Here is a 10,468-nt window from a genome sequence, read left to right as displayed (position 1 = left end):
CCAGGGAAGTTGTAACCTCCCTAAGGAAGGTCTAGAATTCAGGGTGTCATTTTGGTATTTCTGGTCTGAATCTTTGCTGTTTTACTTTTCTCTTCCCCACCTACTCCTAGTTTAGCTTATCTCTCTGGATTTTATGTGTCCTTATCAGCCATGGGTGGTAACTAGACAGTGTGGTTAGGATTTGAGACTAGACTGAGGCACCATGGGCTCAAATCCCGTCTCCATCATTTACAAGCTGTGTTTCCTTGGGCAAGTTTCATGCCCTCTCTGATACTCCATTTCTCTTCTGTAAAATGGGGATAATAAGAGAATCTACCACATAGAAATGTTGTGAGGATAAAATAAGCCGATACGTGTTAAGGGCTTAGTTTGATACCTGTTGTGATGTGAATCCTTGACAGTTGTAGAGCTCTTGTCAATAACAATATTAGTAATAATAATAATAGCAGCATTACCACCCCGTTTTTGGGAAAGAAGGGCCCACTCAGGTTGGGTAGGGCTGCTGCACGGTGCCTTCCCCCAAGGCCTGGCCCGCGCTCTCCCTCCCCGCTTCCCCTCATGCTCTGGGGTAAGGGCACAGCCTGCTCCAGGGCCTCAGGGGGCTTCTCCTCGGTGCAGAAGCTCGGAAGCCATTACTTGGTGGAGGGTGCAGGTGGCGGCCCAGGGCTGGCCCTCTGGGGTCTGTGACAGGCATCCTGTGAGCAGCGACTATAGTTGCAACCGAGCTGACCCCGAGCAGTGAGTTCAGCATTGACAGGAAGGCCCAATATGGCAGCCACTAGCCACTGGGGTTACTGAGCCCTCAAAACGTGGCTAGCATGACTCAAAAACGGCATGGAGGATGGTGGGGGCAGGAGGGTGTTACCCAGGGCTCCCAGATTGTCCCTCCTGCTGCAAGCAGTACACAGGCCTGTCTGGGGCCTGGAGCTGGAGGCCTCTTTGCAGAAGCCCACGTAGGGCCCAATCCAATGCCCTGGTTTTTTCAGTCAGGGAAACTGAGGCACAGAAAAGGCTGCCATCACCCAGGTCATGCCATCTGCTCGGACAGAGCCAGGCCTGGAACCCACACTGGGCTGGCCCCCATGTGGTCTCTTCCCGTTCCTCCTTAGACCCTCTCCGTCGCCTGTGTGCTCAGGGAGGCGGTTGGCAGACCCTTGCTGTCCTGGGCCCACGCTGGCCCAGGAGCCGCCCTGTTGCCGGGCACACAGGCCCTTGGCTGGCAGCCCCTTTGTCCTGCATTTCGAGTGCCTGCTGTGTGGAGCGTGGCGGCCGCCTGCCCCTTTGTGGAGCAGCCTCATTAAGTCGGCCTCTTGGTCCAGCAGCGAGGAGTGGCTGTCCCCCCGTCGCCTCGGATCAGTGAGGGCCAAGGCCCCCGTCAGCCTGGCAGTCCTGGGGAATTCCTGGGGAATGTGAAAGTGGTAACAGTCTTTCAGTCGGGACTTGAGGCCCCCAGCTCCGCCACCCCCGCCCCCAGCCCTGCCAGCAACCAGCGAAGCCTGGGCTTCTTGTCTCTCAGACACCTAAGCCTTGGCCCACCCCACGGAAGCCAGGAGGGTCATCTCCCTGCACCTTGCCAAGCTCCTCCTCCCCAGCAGCCACCCACTGCCCACCTCCCTGCCCCCCACCCCAGTGCCTCCTCTGGCCATCTCTGTCCCAGGTGGCTCTGCCAGAGAGCCGCCTGCCCCCTCCCCAGGGTTGACCCCCGGGCCTGCGCAGGGCTCTGTGGCCGGCAGGTGGGGATGGAGGAGCCGGTGGAGGATCCCAGCATGCGCTTACTGCTGTCGAACCTTACTGTGCTCTGGGTACTTAGAGGTATAACTGGTTTTACCCCCCAACGATCCAATTAGGGGGGTCCTATCAGTCTGTGCACTTCATAAATGAAGACAGAGACCCTAAATAATCTGTCTGGCAGAGCTGGGATTTGAACCCAGGCAGCTACACACACACACACACACACACACCCATGTGAGCCAAACAAACCTTCTGGCTGTACAATGCCAGAGTCTGGAATGCACTGAGCTAGATTGTATGGTCCAATAAAGTAGCCACCAGCCACTGTAGCTCTTTAAATTTAAATCTTAAAATTCGAAATTCCATTTTTGAGTCATACTAGTCACGTTGAGTGCTCAACAGCCCCCATGGCCAGTGGCCACCATATTGGGCAGTGCAGGTAGGGACCATGTCCATCATCCCGGAGAATTCTATCAGACAGCTCCACATAGCACACCACTAGGTGTTGGGGGCAGAATTGGGACACTCAGTGCCATTGGGGGCCAAAATCAGAGTGGACTTTCTGGAGGAGGTACCCCCCGCCCCAGCCTTGAGGGGGCAGGAGGGTGCCTGCAGTGGTCATAGCACAGACAGCCTGGGTTTGCATCTTGCCCCCTAGTCTGGCTGTGTGACACTGGGCAGGTCACTTAACCCGACTAAGCCTCATCTGTAAAATGGGGCTGGAGCACCTGCCTCCGTGACGACATAGAGCAGGTGTCACAGGGCTGGCACATCTGGTTGCTTGGCGCTTGTGCATTTGTGACGGGGCATCCAGAAAAGTCTGGGAGATGTAGGTTATCTCACTGCAGGAGGAGACCAGGAGCCCAGGTCTCCCAGGGCAGGGCAGGCAGACTAGGACTTGGGAGAAGCTTGGGGCCCTGTGTCCTGCCGCAGGACTCTTTCCCACAGAGGCCATGGCAGGAACAGGCACAGCTGGGCCTTCGATGGGCTCTTGGGCATCTGTGGGAAGCAGGGAGTCCTTGGCCTAAGCTCCTCTCCTCGGGTCGAAATTAGGCCAGGGCTGTGAGGGCCCACAGCCAAGGAGCCACCCAGAGGTCCGTGCTCAGCGGGGCGCTACAGATGGGGCCAGTGGAACATCAGGAGCAAAGCAGTCCTCAGTCTCCCCTAAAATGAGTCCATGCCCCACCACCTAAACAGGGAAAACCAGAACCAGATGGAATCTGATTCGGTCACAGAGCTGGTGCCGCCACTTACTGGGGGGAGATCTTTTGTTACAAGCGTCGCCACCGGGCTTCTCCCAGCAAGTTCCTTCTAAAGTCAGAGCCAGCTTCCTTCGCTTGCAGTCCGGCCCCAGCTGCAGTCGTGCTCCCCGAGGACACACAGCCTCCCAGGGCCTCCTCGCCCTTTGCCCCCAGCACACAACACCCTGACACACACGGTCCCACGTCCGTTCCTGCCCCTGCACCTTTGCTCACACCTTCCCTTCACCCTGTGTCTCCTTCCTGCCTCTCACTTTTTAAATATTGCTCATCTTTCAAGGGCTAGCTCCTGTGCCCCCCTTCCTTTGTTTCTTTCTTTTCCTTCTTACAGGGTCTCTCCCAGTGTCAGGGTCTAGGTGAGACTCCAGGCTTGCACGTTGTCACGGTCCTGCGCTGGTGCCCTGAGTGATGGAGCCAGGGTCTCACACAGCCCGTACCCATGATGGTGGGCCAGTCAGCACCTGCCATATTCCGGCCACTGTCCGTACTGCAAAGCTAGAGCTCTGTGAACCCGGGCTGCTGGGCTGCGGGTCCTTTCCACGTGCCAGATGCTATTGTGAGAGCTCTGCATGTTATCCCAGTAATCCCCACAACGACTCCGTGAGACAGAGCTGTTCTCATCCACCTGCTACTGAAGGTACAGGGAGGTTAAGGAACTTGCTTCCATCACAGAGTGGTAGGTGGCTGACCTGGGGTTCTAACCCACCCACCCTTTTAACTCGCCACTCTGAAGCCTGGACGTGGTGAAGCCCATCCCTGGGCTGAAGACACACTCAAGGCCTTTTCCCAGAGTGGTCGGACAAGTCATAGGAGACAGACAGACAGACAGCGCTTTGTTCTTTTGCTGTGGACCAAGCAGCAGCAGAGACCCTCTGGGATGTTCCTGAGACAAGCAGAATGCCCTGGGGCGGAAGGGAGGTTCTGGGTTCTGTGATGGCCACAGTATCTGGCCTCTCTGGGACGCAGCCTGGGGGGCCTGAGACCCCGTCCTCCCGAGGAATTCAGCTTTTTCACCCAGGTCAGGAATTCCGGCCTCTCTGGACTGTCCACATGGTCACAATGGAGTCCATTCTCAAACCCCTGGAAAACAGAGCCCCTGCAGAGAAAGGACGGATTCTTGTTAGACACAAGGGCTCTCAGTTCCACAGTTTAGATCGAGGAGCAAATGCGGGCAGAGAACGGCCTCCAGGCCCCTTCTGTCTGTCTTGCCTGGAGGTTGCTGCCTCTCGAGACCATTCCGTGCAAAGGCTCTCAAACGCCAGAACAAAAAACCCAGCTGAGGGCTAAGTGGGGTGAAAAAAATCCCCCAGCATTCTCTAGACCTCAGCTGACCCGAAGCCCCTTCACACAGACCCTCCTCAGGCGGCTTCTGGAAAAACATGCTCTGTCTCTCTGTATTGTTTCACCAAGAATCAGGATTCTCACAGCTGCCCTGTGAAGGCGCTCCAAGTTGCGTCCTTTTAGGGCCGGGGAATCCCAGGCTCAGAGAATTTGCCAGTGTTTTCAAAACTTTTCTGCCACAGTAAGAAATTCCACATTGCAGCCCAATACATATAGACAGACAGACAGACAGACATCTGAAACAAGTTCCACAAGACAACCTTGCTGTGGGTGACTCACTGATCACTTCTAGTCTATTCCTGTTTAAATGCTTACTGGGACCCACGAAATTGATTTCAGAACTCACTAATGAGTCATGGCCTGTCATTTGAAAAGCACTAGCTTGAGGTGACTTGCCCAGGGCCACCAGCCACTGAGGGGCAGAGCTGGGCCCAGAACTCAGGACTGTTGACATTCAGCCCCAGACTTGCCACAGCCTCTCTCCTGCCCCCACGCCCCAGCTGTCGACCTGGCCTCTTAACAAACATTTTCCTCCAGCCAGGATCTGACCACATCACTCCCTGATTCTGAAACCTTCTGGATTCCACAGCTGGACATCAAAGCCCTGCCCAGCCTGGCCTTTCCCTGCCTGACCACCTGCTCACCTGCCCTTCCCAGTTCAACTCTGTTTGGAGCTGCTTGCTCCTGCTTCTAGAGCTTTCCCCCTCCCTATCCCTCCATGGATCCAAACCCCCTTTTTCTTTAAGGCTTTCTCCTCTAAGAAGCCACCCGGGATGTCCTATAGTCCCCAAGACTTCTCTTTTCTCTGCACTCAGAGTAACCACTCCTGTGACTCTCAGCATAGATTGTCTCAGAATGCTAGCTTTCTCACTGGACTATGTAGTTTTGTTTCCCCAACTTCACCTCAAACATGCAGGCCAGAGGTATGTCACATATTTCTCCTGTGCCTGCTTGCACAGGCTGTAATGAAATCGCCTACAGCAGGGGCTTGAAAAGTGCTCATTGGTTGATAACAGCAGTCGAAATCATTATATAGCTCAAGGGCTCCACGTCACTCCCCGGGCCAAGGTTGCGTACCATCTCCCCCAGCCCCCACATTCTAGGCAATGCCCATGTCCCAGTGACCGTGGGCTCTCAAGATCACCCCCACGTCAGCCGTCTGGCAGCCCAGCTGGCCTCTTGAGCAGTTCCCAGCAGCAGCAGGCCCTGCAGACAGGCATCCCGGGCCGAGTGGCCAATGTCAGCCAGCAGACAGGAGGGTGAGAACACCAGGCTGGAAGTTTGCGCATCTGTGTCCTCCTCTGCCAAGACAGTCACTGCTGGGAGGGAGAGGGGGTGGCAGGCAGCGGAGGGCACGGCTCCTGCAGTGCTCATCAGAATGCCACCTAGCAGGGACTCAGCATCCTTCCGCAGAGCGGGCCCAGCCACCTTGGCTTCCTCTCCTGTTCTCTCCCTTGCCTTGGCTGCACTTCCTGGCTTTGCCTCTCACTCTGGGAACCTCCCTTCTCCAGCGAGAGCCTGCTGCCCGCTGCCCAATCCCTGGTGGGCCTCAACATGGCCCCTTGGGAGCATTCTGGGTCAGGACTGTCAGTTTAGCTTCTAGAGTCAGGGGAAGCCACTGAAAGCCTCAGGGCCTCAGTCACTTCATCCATGAAGTGGATTCACACTGAAGGCCAAATGCTGGGAATTTTCAAGGGGAAGCCAGAGGGTGGGGTGTCATGTGCCAACACACATGAATTGTTAAATGCCTTTCCCGCCCCCTCCCTCTAGCCTCTCTTTGCCGTCTGCAACACCAGCCACTTCACTAGTATGTCCAGGGAGGGAGCACAGCGCGTCTCACCAAGAGAGACGAAAGGAGGCTGGGCCCGGTGGCTCACGCCTGTGATCCCAGCACTTTAAAAAGAAAAATCTGACCCTTTGGGGTGTGCATCGGCATGAAAACAGGAGTCCTTGCATCTCTTGGTTTTGGGGCTCTGAGAGTTGGCCACTTTCAGAGTTGGGAAGTCAAATGTGTGCCGATAGATGGCTCCAGAAGAGTATGCCAATTCCTATGGGTCGGGGTCACCCTGAAAATAGGATCGTTGCCAGACAAATCCTGGCCAGTGTGTAGAAACAGGCTTTCCCTGTGCTTAGCGCTAGACAAAGACCAGCAGTTGTTCTGGGGTCTGTGGCAGCCCAAAACTCTGAAAGTGGGGCTGGAATCGCCCCTGCTCAGCACTGTCTGCCAGGGGCTGCGCAGGGCCCAAGTTTAAACAGGCCTTTGCCATTGGGGTAGCAACTGAGGTGGGGTCGGACAGGCCCAGGTACGAAAGAAGAACAAAGACAATGTGCCCAGCAGTTCCCTTTCTGCATACTGTGCATTGCTCCTCCCCAGGGCCTGAGGGCTTGGCGCTATTATTGTCCTCATGCTGCAGATGGAGAAGTAGAGGCTCAAGTGAAGGAAATAACTCTAGGTCACCACCCAGCTAGCAAGTAGCAGGGACTGAACCTGTCCTCACCGAGAGGCAGACTGCATCATCCTTTAAGGAAGGGCCAAGAAATGAACTGTAACCCCCGAGGGGGTGGAGGTGGCAGGGAGAGGCCTTAGAGGTCCTGGTTTAGATGGGAGGGCTGGGGTACTGGGTTGGGGGAACTCTACCCCTCTTCCCCAGCCAGGCCAGACCTGTGGACCATAGAATGACCAACTGTCCCGGTTTGTCCAGTTTGAGCCCTGGAATTCCCATGTCCCTGTTTTCCTGGGATTGTTGGCCACTGTACCTGTGGTCTGAGTCACCCCTGGATCAGTTGCAGAGAATGAATGGCAGAATGGTCTAACGAGAGCCACGTCAGGACACAGCCTGGGAGGCCTCTTCAATTCCATTAGCCTCTAGTGAGGCTGGGGGGAGGTGCTAGCCCTGCCCTCTCCTTCCTGTGGCTCCCAGGAGATAGTGATTCAGCAGCAAGTCGGAAGCAGGCTAGACTATGACCTACCGGGAGTGGAGTCACCGCTAGGGTGCGGGCCGTCAGCACCAGCATAGGGCAAGAATTAGAGTAAGGAGGGGATGTGGGGAGGGATCCTTGAATTTTTAGGGAACTGTACCCCAACAGAGGGCCCTGCTGTCCTGCCCAGCCTGGGTCTGTTTGTAGGGCAGTGGGAGGCCGGCCTGCTGGAGGTTCCCCCTCCCAGCCCTGGTATGTGAGCGATGGGGGAGTCCCAGCCACTGGATACCTAAGCTGCTTCTCCGCCTATTCAGCAGCTAAAAATACGAAATGGCTTTGCTCAAAGGTGCCCAACCGGAAACTTCCAAGAGGTTTCCTATCAGGGCAGTGCCTGCTCGGGCTGGAGGCCAGATGCTGTGAGAAGGATTCCTATGCCTGCCGTTCCCTCTGCGCGGTCACAGCCTGGCGGCCCCCACTGCCAGGACCTCAGCCTCCACCCCCTCAACCCCGAGAGCTTGTGAGGCCCCAGGGCTCTGCCTTCCACTCCTGCACCCACTGCCTCAGGAACGCGTGGTGACTGGGGGCTTGTCTGAGCCTCGCCCACTCACTGTGTGACCCTGAACAAACTGCCGGCTTCTCTAAGATTTGCCCTTTTCACCTGCAAGACAAGACCACACCACCTGCAGGGAGGGACCCAGAAGTCCTTGATGGGGACAACTCCATACTCTGGTTGAGAGACAGGCAGGCCAAGGGGATCTTCTAGAAGCTTCTTCGGCAGTGCAAGCACATTGTTCTTACTTAGCATAAATGTTTCTTAGGGGTGGCTGGGGGCCTGATAGAGATTATTCAACGCTAGCCCAGCCTCAGAATCCCCAGGGGAGCTTGTTAGAGATGCTGACAGTGCAGTAGGTTGGGGTGGGGCCCCACATCCAAATTTCTGACCAGCTTTCTAGATGATTCCATTGAATGGCCAGGCTGAGAATCACTGGCCAGGGGCCTGACACCAAGGAGGCACTCAAGGCATGTGAATTACGTTCCTTTCCCACTCTGAGCCTCAGTGTGCTCCCCTATCACACGGAAATAACCTGCCTGCCTCTCCGCTGGGGCTGTTGACAAGCTCAAAGAGAATCCTGAGTAGCCCACAGCTGCACAAGCAGGGGGAGAAGGTGGCCATCCCTGTGGGGAAGGTACCCCCTCTCTGGGATACTGCAGCCAGAGGGATGGTCAGTGGGCCACATGGTCCCAGGGATGGGGGAGTTCTCCTGCCAGGACCAGCAGGAAGATGGTGGGGACAGGAGGGCAGCCCCTCGTTGCCAACCATCCTCTGCCCTTCCCTGGTAGCCAGCCTCACTCCACGAGAAAGCCTGAAAAACTAATTTCCTCCTTGGGAGTGGAAAATCTTCCGGGCAGGACACATCCACCATATGACACTGTCCACAGCTGAGCTTCGCTGGAGATTCTCTCCACAGTTGAGATTCAAGGGGCACAGCCAGGCACTCCGGGACACAGTCCCTGTCCAGTCTCCCTTCTGCCCCAGGGAGACAACATGCCCTTGTTAAGGCCGTCCCTGGACTATCAGGTGGTGCTGATGGGGGAATGGGAACTCTCCCACCCTCCTAGCTCCTGTTGGAGACAACAGTTTCAACAGATTCTCCTCCACCCCCTCCATGCTGCAGTTTTTATTCCTGCGGATGGGCTTATCAACCACAGCCCTTCTCCAGATCGGTGTGACCTTGGGAAGTGGCTGAACCTCTGTTTCCTCATCTGTAAAATGGGGTTGATAGCATCTTCCTATATGCGTGGATGGGAGGATTGAAGGAGAGGAGGGGGGTTCTCAAACAGGGTGGGGAAGGAGGGGGAGGGTGTCAGAAATGCAGGTTCCTAGGCCTTGCCCCCAGCATTCTGATGCAGTAGGTTCTGACCCCAAATTTTGGGAAATATGGAAGGCTAGGAGAAGGGGAGCCCCTCACTCCTGGCTGTGTGGGCAGATCACCTTGGAGCTCAATAAACATCCCGATGGCCCCTAGACCTCCTGAATCGGAATCTCAGGGAGTCTCCATGATGTCTCCCTTCCCTGGGAGCTTGCTGTTTCTTCCTCCGTGAGATCCCCCTTCCCAGCAGACAGACCTGGCTGGCTAGTTTGCTTCCACCATAGATGGGCAGCAATTGGCACTTTCTTTGACCCCAGGGAAAATGGAAGGCATTTCCTCCAGTTTCCAGACAGATCCCCAGCTGGTCCCTCTGCCATTCCCTGAGCATTTAATAGAAAGAACTTCCAGCATTTTAGGGGCATGAGAGGCTCAGGTTAGGGGAGCCAGCTCGCCTTCCTCTGGCCCTGGGGACTGGTGAATGGAGGGGGATGAGACCAAACACGTCCAAGGACAGGATTTGGGAAATATGCCTGACTCTGAGTTAATTCCGTGCTGGACGGCAGGGCAGGCTCCAGGCTAGTGTGGTCGAGGGCGGGTAAGTGAGGGCTGGGAGGATTAAGTGCCTAATGCCACCCAACAGTTATTGTCTGTGATAGGATTTGAACCCAGTGCTCACTTGGGAAGCTCAATCTCCACCCCTCCCATTTCTGGCCTCCTAGTTACCCTTGCCTGGCTCTGTCCTCCACCCCATCTCCAGGCTCCCCAGCCTTAGAGAAAGGCCTATACCGATATTTATCCATCACCTGTGCCAGGCCCGGGGGACAGGGTGAGAGGAACAAGCCAGTGTGCCTTCAGAGTCTTGGCTCTAGGACCGGGTAGACTCTAATCGAAGGGTCACACAAGTCTGTGATTACATGGGGGCGGAGGGGAGGGGTAAGGTGTGATTTCGAGGAAGACAGGTTGAGGAAGTGACTTTCAGTCGTGACTTAGAGGCTGAGTGGGCTGGGTTCACCTCCCAATTCTTTGCACCGCTGAGGCAAGCCATGCAACACACAAATAATTGGGAGGCGATGCGCTCCTGGCGTGAGGAGCGGGCTCCCAGCGCGGGGCGGGCCTGGGTTCTAGCGAGCACCCTCCCGGAGCCTCAGTCTCCCAGTTAACGAAGACGTGACAACCCACCTCACCCTCCCCGACGCGCGGGGGTTGGGGCAGGTGCGCCCCCGTTGGCGGGGCGGGCGGCCGCGGGGCGGCCGCGGGGCGGGGCCGGGCCCAGGTGCGGCTGCCCGGCGGCTGCGGCGCAGCGGGAAGCCATGAGGTGCCGCGGACTCTGCGCATTCGGTAACTTCC

This window comes from Propithecus coquereli, unplaced genomic scaffold (genome assembly GCF_000956105.1).
Source record: "Propithecus coquereli isolate 6110/MARCELLA unplaced genomic scaffold, Pcoq_1.0 Scaffold73, whole genome shotgun sequence".
Classification (NCBI taxonomy): domain Eukaryota; kingdom Metazoa; phylum Chordata; class Mammalia; order Primates; family Indriidae; genus Propithecus; species Propithecus coquereli.
Note: the sequence above shows the minus strand (reverse complement) of the source record.